Raw genomic sequence first — 12,396 nt, 5'->3', positions numbered from 1 at the left:
CCCGCCGGCCGGCGCGCACCATTGGCGTCAGCGGCGCGTGCGAGGCCGCGGCCGCCGCCGCTGCCGCCACGGCCGCCGCCATCTTCTTCCTGCTTTCGCCGTGGCGAGCGGCGGCTTCCCTGGTCGCGGCGGGCTCGGCCGCCCGGGACGCTGGGCTGGGCTCCATGCAGCCGGGCCGCGCAGCCGGGGAGAGCGGGCGCCTCCGGGATTCGGGCCCGGGACCCGGCGGGAGCGGTGCGGGCGCGGAGACGGCGGCGCGCGGTGGGTCGGCTGCGGAGCCCGGGGGCGGTGGCCGCGGCGCCAGCTGCCCGCCGTCTGCGGGGTGTCCGGCCGCCCGCCCGAGGCCCCTTTTGCAGGCTTGGTGCCCGGAGTGCGCCGGCGCCGCCCGCCCGGCCTTGGCAGCGCTGGCGCGGGCGCGGCGGCTGGGGCCGGACTCCAGGTCCTCGACTCCCGCAAGCGCTGGCCCCGTGTGTCTGCTATTTTGTCTGCATCTCTCCTGCATATTTATGGTCGCCTGTCACATTGCCTGGCCGTTGACAGTTTCCAAAGCACTTGGGCAAGAAGCTGGGGGGAGCTTCACTACAGGTGGGGCAGCGGAGGGAACGCCACCCGCGGGGGACTCGGCCCGACGTGCGGGGTGCCTTGTGCGTTTAGCGCGCTGCGGACGCGACTGTCGGGAACGGGGCTGGGTGGCCCTTGCCCACCACGGCGTCCGAACTCCGTCACCTGGGAGCTTGGTGGGGCTGGACTAGTTTTTCTCGGCTCCGGCGTGAGAAACCCCCGCCCGCCGCCGCTCTCCTGGGAGTGGAGTCGTCTAGGGCTCGGGGACCTTTGCCACCCACTTACCCTCTTAGGGCTGCGCGCCCCAGTCGTGGGTAGTGGCACCCGATTTCCCGTATGCCATTTAGCAGCTCACCTGTGCTTTTGTAAACTTTGATTAGCAAAAGCAAAACTGATCCCTCCCAGACACCAAGCTGCCAGGAAATTTCCCTAGACCTGACAGCTCTGCGTAAAGCAAAGTCCAGCTAGAGTTGGTTCTCCAGAGCCGGAGGGTCCTGCTATTGCAGGCCAAACACCACGTAGCAAACTCTAGCAAGTGTGAAAAAGGGGGCTGTTCTGGGGAGCGCGGGGGGTGGGGGGGTGGGGTGGGGGGCAGAGCCGGGCGGTCTGACCGCGAGGCTGGAGGCTGGGGTGAGGGATCAAGGCGGACTTTGAAAAGCCCTGCAGGTGAAAGCTGACCCTGGGAAGGGGATCCTCTAAAACAGATTACAAAATCCACACTTTACTCCTGCTGGCCTTCCTCCATAAAATTCTGTGCTGGTTGTATTTGATTAAAACTGAACCTTAACTGAATCAATCTAAAACAAATGCCCTGTTCAGATTTTAATAATTGTTTTGAAAATGAAAAGGGACTCACCAGTTTGTGGCCTTTAATTCTTTTCTGCTCAAATTTTTCTCTTAATTTTTTATGTGTAAAATCATTCCCCGTTCCATTACACCCTGACTGTCAAGAAGGAAATAGACTTTATTGCTGTTTATGTCAGATTCCATTTGGTGTCTCACCACATTTATTGGCTTGCCGCTCCTGACTTTAATTCTGACTGGAAGGGAAGGAATCCCAGTTTTTATTTCCTAAGGCAGGTCGTTGTATGAATGGACATATCTCATTTTGTAGATCAGGCCTGGGGAAAGACATTGTGCCCCCAGACTTCTGCCTAATTCTTTAAAATAGTTAGCAAAGGGGAAGGGAGCAGCTATGTCCAGGCTAGGTACTGCAGGTGTTCTGGGCAACAAGAGGAGTAAAATAGAATGTGGGGAAGTTGAGGGATTTGTAGCCTCTTTGCAATTGTGTCTTTTCTCTAGAGTACTGTTTTTTCTGACATTTGGAACTGCACAATTTTAAAAACAATAAAATAGCCACCATAATATTAAAAATTCTTAATATGCTGGGCACAGTAGCATATGCTTGTAATCTCAGTGGCTTTGGAGGCTGAGACAGGAGGAACACAAGTTCAAGGCCAGCCTTAGCAACTCAGTGAGGCCCTGGGCAACTTAGCAAGACTTTGCCTCAAAATAAAAAACAAAAAGGCCTGAGGATGTGGTACAGTGGTCAAGCACCCTTAAGTTCAACCCCCAATACTAAAAAAATTAAAATGTAAGTAATTTTTCAATCAACACTACTCTTGTGTAGGTATGCAACTTACTCAAAATTCAAGAAAGGATATTTTCAAATATATATTCTGAATTTTAAGTTACAAATAGCCTTAAGAATTTACACAACACAGAAGGACCAGCAAATCTCTGAGGAAGATAAATAGTTAACATCAGCTTAGATTTATAACTCTGTCATTTTAAAAAGGAGTGTTTTTAAAACAGTAACCCTCCCCATTAAGGAAGCATCAATATTCTGTGGTTAGCTATAAGATAAAACTAGACTTAGATGACAATGAGGTACAAAAATTCAACTTAAACATTCTGCAAGTAATAAGCATAGTATTGAACTATCTGCTAGTGAAAGAAACACTTCATCCATGAGAAACTAATAGAGGAATATTGGATGTGAGTTCAGAAATAAGTTGAGATTTGTCTCATAGTTGTATCAATTATGTGGCTGTTGTATTTTGAAAATTTCAAAATACAATTTTTAAAAGAATGGAAACTAATGACTAGTATACACGATTTCCAAAAATAAATTGCATAAGCATAAATTAATTAAAGGTTTAATAATTATGATTTTCTGACTAAACAAAATATATTGAGTCCATTGTTTATGAGCCAGGGAGTCATACTCCAAAACACTATCTTCATGGAGCATATAAACTCTTACCACTTACTGTCCAAATCATTATGTTCCACCATTTCGTAAAATAATGTTCAAAGAAAGATATGTTTTTCAGCTTGTATGTGTGCATACTTTCCTCCCAGGAATAGCACTGACAGAACACGGAACACTGAGTTAATCATGAGCACTGGAAAATATACCATCTCGCCCACATGTGTAATTACATGACCCTGGAAAGACCCACTTGGGCCCTTGGTGTATTTCACTGGTAAATAGGGCAATATCTCTTCCATAATGGAAGCAAGAAAAAAAATACAATTTTTCTTTCCTCTTCACAATAACTTTTGAGTATTTCTTTTCATTTAGACTATGAAATTTTCATTTTTCAACTACAAAGGGGTTTTATCTCTTGATATATTGCCCCTAAAATGTGTTTGAAATTAGTCCCTACACTTTAGCTGAGTAGCAAACCCTCAAATACTTCAATGAAAGACCTCAATCATGAAAAGGCCTGGGTTTTCTCTGACTTTCCAACTGAAGAATCTTGACCAAATGAGCATAGATGACCCCTCTCTGCTTGGGTTTTCCATCTGAGAAGCATTGGACTAGACTCTGATGGCCTCTTCTAGCTCAAAAATTTTGTGTTAGCGTCTATACAAATCCCTTTTTAGATTCTCAGGCACCTGCATTAAAAAAATAGCTGGATAGGTTTAAACTGTCAAAGTTTATAGGAAAGTAGAAGTCATTTTGTATTTGGGTCTAAAATATGAATGCAGGAATTCAAATGCAGTAATTGTATCGATAACACATCAGAGTCATGTAAGTCTTTATGCATCTTCCTTATATTCTATGCATGAGTTTGCTATCCATTCACCTTAAGGGAATAAACTGTTGAATTCTCACTGACCTCTGGTCTCTAAGGCTGTAAGTCTCATCCCAGACCTCAGGGTTTCTGCATTTTGAAACAAGTTTTCCTGATCATAACAATGCACTCTTAAGAACACTGCTCTGGTGAGGTTTAATAGCACATGAAATAGTATTGAGATGATCACAGTATTATGTAGTTCATTTTGGTAGTATAGATGGAAACAGTAAATTGAGTGGTTTTGGTTTCATCTGTATCAATTGAAACTGCATTTTGGTTGTACATTTCTATTTTCTGAACCATAAAACCACATGCCTAATTCACAAGCTGTAGTCCTGAATTTAATTCATTCACCATTTTATCTTCAAAGAGTAAAATAAGAGTAAAGGTTTGTAAAAAAATCTGAAAAGCTTTGCCACTGACATTCAAAGGAAATAAAATATATTACTGGGCCCAGAGCAAGCAAGCCCTTGCACTAAATTTATGTAAGTTTATTTCATCTCTGGGTTTTAGTAATAATACTTTCTATCTTTGGCAATTTTTTGACTGATATTCATTATGTTTTATCTTTTCTGGGCTTTATTCCATGTATTTCCAAAGTACATCAGCTCAGTTTATTTCTTGAAGATATAACACATAATGTGCTTTTGATTCTAATGTACCTATTACCACTTAAATAAAACACTCATGAGTGAAAAGCATTTATCTGGTGAGAATGCGTGGCTGAAACCTTCATAAGTTAGACTTACTGAAAATATACTTTGTTAGAAGGGATGTTTTATAAAAGATTCTGGAGACCTATAAACAGATTTGTTTTGGGGCTGGGGATGTGGCTCAAGCGGTAGCGCGCTTGCCTGGCATGCGTGCGGCCAGGGTTCGATCCTCAGCACCACATACAAACAAAGATGTTGTGTCCGCCAAAAACTAAAAAATAAATACTAAAAATTCTCTCTCTCTCTCAAAAAAAAAAAAAAGATTTGTTTTATGTAATAGAAGTATAAGAAATAAGTTCATATTCTTTAAATTCATGATGAAATATATACTTATTTTGTATTGGGTTTTAAATTTCTGGGAAATTCAAAATATTAATGAAAAGGACTCTGGTGATGACAGCAAACTCTTAATTCCAGGTTCCTCTCTTTGAGGAGATACAACATGGTTCATTTCTCATCATGATAAAAAAGAAAAAAAAAAACAGAATGTCATGTTGAGAACTGTCTTAGTTTGCAGAATAAAGTCAGATCTTCCAGTAAATTTGTTAAAAGTCAGCAATCCTCCTTTATTATTCCAGCTACCAAAGACTTCATTTTAAAATTCAGGAGGCAAAGGAGATTTTATTTACCAGCCAGTTCATGTTGCTAGCCCTTTCAGAATATTTTATTATCTTGTTTCCATTATTCCCAGTGGTGAGTGATTTGTTGTTTCTTTTGACCACTCATCAAGTAATAATTGATAATCAGAAATCTTCATGTAATATTTAGGATAAATTTTTATCTTTTTCCTAATTGAACACTCATGGATTTTGATAACTGAGTAAAATTTCTCTTTGCTTTTCTGCCTTAAAGTTCTTTTGGATTGCAATCCTACTTTTATAATTAGCTTTCTTTCTGCTCATTGATCAGTGTTTCCATTATAATATTTTTCCATTTCTTTTTCCTGTTTCTGAGATAACTGAAAAGTGAATGCACTCTCTGGTTCTTATAAAATTTATTTAGGTATCATTTGCTCTTATGAAAACCTAAATATTTGTCTCTCTCCCTTTGTCTTGATTACCAAAATTATTACAGATGCATAATAAATTTTCAAATTCTCAATCTCCTTGATTTCTCCTTTCCAGCTTTTAGAAATTTGTTTATCTAATTTCAAGGCTTTACATTTTTTTAAATTACTCATTTACATTCATCTATTGTTTTTCCCTATTCCATTTTAAATTTATATGTAAATGCTTCTATTGTTTCTGACACTTTCCAACTTAGTCTCATTTTCAAGTAATGAACAACTTTAACCTGCTTCGCTTCTATCTTCATGCTTAATAAATATTATAATTGTTAAAAGTACAGTTTCATAGAGGAAAACAGTTCTGTGGTTTTTCCAACAATAAAATAAAACGTATTGTGACTTTTTCAAGCATTATTTTCTTGAGACAGTTTTGTTCTCCTAATTATTTTCTGCCCGAGATGATACTAACATTAATTCACAATCCCCTGAGCAGTATGCCCACCAAGGATAGATATATGCAGGTGTTAAAAGTTGAGCATGGGGCTGGGATTGTGGCTCAATGGTAGAGCATTTGCCTGGCAAGTGTGGGGCACTGGGTTCGATCCTCAACACCACATATAAATAACTAGATAGATAGATAGATACATAAAGATTGTGTCCATCTACAACTAAATATTTTTTTAAAAAGTTGAACATGTATAACTCATGAATATTTGCAAAGAAAACTGAAGCTAACTCAGACACCTATCATTATTTACCATCACAACTTTTTGTCTGACCTTTCAACCATATATTTAGCTGGGTAATAACACTAATTGTATAAATTAAAATTTAATGCTATGAACAGTTTTTAAATATTCACTTTTGGTTTTTGTTTTAGTGCTGGTATTTTACAATCTGATGTAGTTGGTTCGATATTCCTTTATGAACAATACTGTTTTATGCAATTTGATTTTACTTTTAAAAACTTTATAAACACATAATTTCTAATTTATCTTAATGTAGTCAGTAAAATCTGTCTCATATTAAGAAACTAAAGGTACAAAAATACATTTATTCTGTTGACTTTGGGCAACTTAATGTTCTCCCCAAATCTGCCGTTGGTTTCCCTCTAATATTTTAATAATGTCCCATAGAGGAAGCCTACTTGGTATGATTTGGTCTCTAGGCTGGTGTTTGAAGGACAGTGTTTTATGGATTGTGTAACTAGTTCTTTGAATGCATTTTTTTTGGTATTAGGAATAGTTTTAAAAACAACTAAAAAGATTCTTTTCTTCCAAATACGCATTTATTTAAAATTTAAGATAGGCAGCATTGGTTAATCCTTCAGGGATATATATAAACACACAGGTGGATTCACTCATGCAAGCATTTGTTGTTAGCTAACTGATGGTTTTCTCAAAACAACCTATTATGTTGCTTTTGTGTCAAAGTAAAAATTTTTTTGAGACTGGAACATAGAGTGTAATTTCCTATGATGCTAATATGCTAGAAAAGTTCTCCAGAGAGGGAATAGAGAGTAACAGAGAAAGCTATGAACTTGGGGTTGGGTTACAAGGTCTGCCACACAAGTCACAAAAACTAAATGTACTCTTGGCTTTGTCTAATCCATGCAGAAGAGGGCAAGCTAAATTGTTTTGTACTTTCTTTCTATTTTTTAAAATTATGTGATTTTTAGGTACCTTTTGGATTATTTTAGGCTAGCTTGGCATTCACTTGTACTGTTCTTTCTCTTCTGAAGGACTCAAGTACCCTTTCTCAATCATAATGTTCATCTTAAATTTTGTACCATCAATCTTTAGACTTTCATATTTCTTTTTTCAGTAAACATTTGTTGACCGTATTTTGTGTGCAGGTACTGTACAAAACCAGAGAAGAGCAGAGATAGATGAGATGTGCTTCCTATCCACAAGTAATTACATTGCAATGTGACAAGTGCTCCAATAAAGGAATGAGTGAAGTAGCATGATAGTTCAAATGAGAAACTCACTAATTCTGCTTTGAGGGAGCCAAAAGGATGGCGTAGGAGGAGGTGGCATTTGAATGGGTCTAGGAAGATGTACTTGGAAATGGGGCTGAGAAGGGAACTGAGGCACCTGTAGGCCCATGTTGGAGCATGTGCACAGTGAAACAGGTGGGAAGATGCGTGGTATTTGACAGAATTCAGGAATGAGTTTCATTTTCCAGGATAAATCTTGGGAAAAACATTGTGGAGCATGGAATTGCCTAGACAGAAGAATAGGCAAGAATTGTCAGGAAGTGGAATGAGAGACTAGGGGATTAGGAGGTAACCAACATTCCCCTGGTTTTCTTCGCAAGTTGAAGGATAACAGAGGTTGTTTTTGAACTCAAGTATATTGAAGTTTGCTTGCAGGTCTCCCAATAATAGTTGGGTAGAACAATTAGAACAATAGTCTGTGTTCATTGAGCATTTACTTTGCATTTGTTTATTCTAATGTCCAAGTCCAGTGTTTAGTTAGGAAATTTTACCAATATTTTTTTTCTGAGAACCTAGCAAAATCTGTATAGAACAAGCATTTTTTAAAAATTATTTTGTTTGGCTATAACATAGTTAATCAGTACTAAGGATTAAGTTTATGAAAGGAACTCAGATTTTTTTAATAATAGGCAATGTACTCTTCACATATAAAATATCACATTTAACCTAGAAATTCCAAATCAAACCATTTTAGACAACTGAAAGAATAAAATGGGATGATGACTTAGGAAACTGCTTTTTGTAAACTTTAAAGATCTAGATTATTGTGAATAATTAAGAATACTAGGAAAAATACAGTTAAACTTTATGTCTGACTCTTGGCCTTCTCCCTGAACAATTACAGGGAAGGGGAAGAACTGTGTGTCAACTTGGAATCAGATTCTCAGTTTTGTGCCATTTAATTTAGACACTTATTTTAATGTAAGCACTTTTGCTTTTACTTTGGCAATCAGTATGCAATTTTAATTAGCACTTGGAACACAGCAGAATACATTGATGAGGCACAAGGCATGAAGAAATACGTTCCTAATGGCCTGCTTGAGGACTCTGGCAGCATTCAAAAAAGACATTCTCAATATAATGTGCGATACTTCTGAGAAATCATCCTCATTGGCATTTATACTCATACGTTTAATCATTTCAGTGTTTTGAAATGTCAAAATATTGGCATTAGCAGCTTTGTTATCTATGCTACACTCAGAATATTAATTTCTCAAGTTTATTCTGATGCAACAATTGAGGTATAAGAAAACTTATTTCCTACATCTGCCCAGAATTCTTTCCAACTTTGCCAATCAATCTCTTATACCACCTCTAAGCCCTAGCTGCCTCACCCCATCACGGTCTTCCTTCACTTCCCTATTTCCCAAGGCCATTCTCTTCAGAATATACCCATTGCCATGCAACTACAACTGCAGACTACCCTGTTGTAATTATTTCTTTAATCATTCTCTCTCCTGTTGACTCTCAATGCTGTACTTGTAGGAACTGTGTCGCCATATCTGTGTTTTGGTTGAAAGGCACAGTGCAGTGGAATAGAAAGAGCATGCATTTATAGTTATGCTGTTATAGACTGAATACTAACTGCTGCTTACTTGCTCTGGAGACTGGAGCAAATTACTTAACTTCTTTGAGCTTCTTTAAATAAGGATAATGATACCTATTATGTAGGATTATTGTGAAGATTAAATAAGCTTCGTGCAAAAACGTATAGAGATGTTCTATTAGTCATTGGTAATTACAAGTAGTACAGCCCTTGTTACTAGGGTCATAAAGGTGAATAAGCCATGACCTCATCCTAAGGACTTCATAATTTAGTAGGAAAGAGGTCAGAAAATGGACAATTGCATTATAATTCTCTTTTTTTTTGAAATATAATTTTTGATGGCGATGACATGGTCCTTAGAGTAATCTTATGAGTGGAGAAAGACAGACTCAGCTGCATGTCCCCAAGAAGAGTGAGAAAGAAGCAAAGAAGTGGAAACAACACACCTACAACACAGGGCTGCTAGCAGGGAAGTTTGCCTGTGTGTTGACGGGCTTTTATTTTCTTTTAACATGGGAGAGGCTTGAGCGTGGCTAGGCATGTGGTCCAAGGGGAGAGGATGAACATAGAGGAGAGTGGGAATGGGATCCCCAAGGAGCACAAGACCTCAGCCCCTTCCAACTGGGGGATCTGGCATTAGTCTTGCTATGGACATTTCCATATCTAGCGAGTCCCCAGGAGCCACATGCCCAACAAGATGAAATTATGGATCAAACTGGCCCATCTAATTGGGATTTTTACCTTGGCTTCCTTATTTGTCCTCTGATTCTTTATAGTAGGTCCAGAACTTTTTCCTGAACTGCAACTACTTGCTTAATACTTAAAACCTTCAGTCAAAGGGGTCTTATCTATTATCCCTAACCCCACAGTATTGTCAACTGCCACAACTCTTGAATATTACTGCTTTTGAGAAAGTTCTGTGACATCGTGCCCTCAACATCAGATGTGCTTTAATATCCTTGCCATCTAACTGGGAGCAGTGAGTGTGGGCTTACCACATCTACTAAGATTCACCCTCAGGTCAGATGAACCAAAAAACAAAGCCCTCTGCAATGACCCTGCCCACTTACTGCTCTTCTCATTTGTCCTGAGACTGCATAAGTCATGGCAAAATTTGAGTTTCTTCAAAAATAATGGGGCACTTGCCACCACATACATGGTTTGGGTGTCTGTCCAGTGAGGGCTCATCTAGCCATTTCTGCATGTCATCACTGAGTATTTGCTGGGCACTTCCCAGCACTAGTCATAGAGGTTATGACATGAAGAAACACAGTGCCTACCCTTGGGATGGTCCTGGTCCAGCAGGCAAGATTGTCATCATTGCAATGTGGGCAGGGTAAAGAACCAGTTAGGCTAGGTAAGAAGGAACTGGTAGATTTTTATTTATTTATTTATTGGGGTAGAATCTAGTGACAGTCTGGTGAAGTCAGTAGAACATAGGAAATGTGTTCTTCTTACCCTAATGTAATTGCTTCCCCTGCCAGATCACACAGCTCCAAAGGTTAGCTTTACTTTATGAGACTGGAGAGGTTCCAGGACTGCAATAACCTTAAAAGAAGCTTGTCGGCTTGTGCAGTGTCCAAGATCAGCTGCCGAATCTCCGGGGCATGAAGAAAGGACCATCTCTTTCAGTCCCTCTTTGCTCTCAGCTAACGTTCCCCTTCCACCCTGTTCTGACCCTGTTTTTGTTCTTCTTGTTCTGCCTTCAGGATAAAGTGCAAGACAATTTTGTTGGCTGTTCTTAAGTCAAGTGTGTTTGTTTGACCTCTGAGGAAATGATTTCTGGGCACATGAATAAAATAAAGGTGCATTGAGCTGTTCTATCCTGCATCTTTCCCTGACAGGCTCTCCAAGCCTCTCTCTTCCTCTGCAGTGTCCTAATTGCTCTGATGGACCACCGTCTCTGGATTTAGCCCTGGCACCCTGTGGGCATGGGCCACTGGGGACAGTGAGGGTCTGGAGAGGCTGAGGAAAACCAGAGATGGCCTGCTTTTGTTTCCTGGCACCACATCTCTAACCTGTTTGAGTTGAAGTTATGTAAACTAGACTGAGGAAGAATCAGACATATTGTGTATAAATGTCATCCCCAAAGTTGAAGTGTACATTAAACACTACAGTAGTATGACCCATCAGCCACTTTAAAATGAACTTTAACGTCCCATAGTGGTAGACTTTTGGAAAAAAGGAAAGGAAAAGAAATTCTCAACCCTTCCCCATGCTCTCCTTCTGTCTTTGACACTGTGTCCTTCAGTTCCTTGACCTAGTTCCCTGCCAGAGAATGGGGTGGGAGCCATCTGGTCTTGGTTCATGGTCCTCACAGGTCCTCCCTGCACAGCCCTGTCAGGCTGAGTGATTCTGTTTCTGTTTCCTTCCAAACTCCCTGGCTTGGAGCACAGGCTCATTCAGGGATGCTGATGGAGCCCGCTGCCTAGGGGATTATGGCCACCTGGCCATTCCTGGCCTGAGTCTTCCCTGCTCTACTGGAATGGCTGACACCCTAGTGTTTTTTCCCCCTTTTCCTCACATTCCTATAGGGCAAGGCAGGAGGGGAGCAGTGAATGTCAGATGAACAGGCTTTCATTTTCTGTTCTTCTCACCTGTCCCCTGTGTCAGTGAGCCCACATGTGCATACAGGCCCCAATGGGGGAACCCTGCAGCAGGGACACCATGAATTGTCTTCAGGCAGCATCTGCCATACAAGCCAAGGCACTCATGGAGAAGACAGTCTCCCTGAAGAGCTAGCACTGTGATAAATTATGTATAACTTAAATAAACAGTATTGGCTAATGACAAAGAATCCTGGGAAGACTAGGCCACTAGAGGTAGAATCTATTGACAGTCTGGTGAAGTCGGTAGAACATAGGAAATGTGCTCTTCTTACCCTAATGTAATTGCTTCCCCTGCCAGATCACACAGCTTTTGGGGAAGTGGTGTCTTGTTTGTGCTTCCCTTTTCCTGTAAGCTTATCACTTCCTCCTGGCCACTCCCTTCTTGAACTCTATTGTGTCCCCCTCTCTAGCCATTCCCTGTCTCTTCCCTGCCATCAGTCAGGATTCTTTCCCATCATACCCCAGAACTAGGAAAGCAACTTGGAGGTAGAGCAGACACTGGGAGGTTACTTTGCTTGGGGATTTGTTCCAAGGACCATACGTCATGGTCATTCCTTGTTTTGACTTCCTCCTGTGGCTTTGTCTTTGTAAAACATCGCCTTTGGATTTCTGCCAAGCTGTTTTCATTGCTTTTTAAAATTTAATTTTATTAGGCTTTACTAACATTGATTGTAAACACTCCTTATTAGAAACTGTACAAAAAAATAGCATCTATAACTAATCGGGAAGAAGGCTGGATTTGTGCCCATGTAGATGAAGAACCTGATATGACAGTTATATCCACTCAATATGTCAGTTTGGTATCAACCCACAGGAATATGAACACATCCCTAAAGCCCGACAAATCAATTCTTCCCAATTATATTTCTTATCCAT

This window comes from Urocitellus parryii, chromosome 10, assembly GCF_045843805.1.
Source record: "Urocitellus parryii isolate mUroPar1 chromosome 10, mUroPar1.hap1, whole genome shotgun sequence".
NCBI lineage: Eukaryota > Metazoa > Chordata > Mammalia > Rodentia > Sciuridae > Urocitellus > Urocitellus parryii.
The sequence above is the reverse complement of the archived record's forward strand: the minus strand, read 5'-3'. Positions refer to the sequence as shown.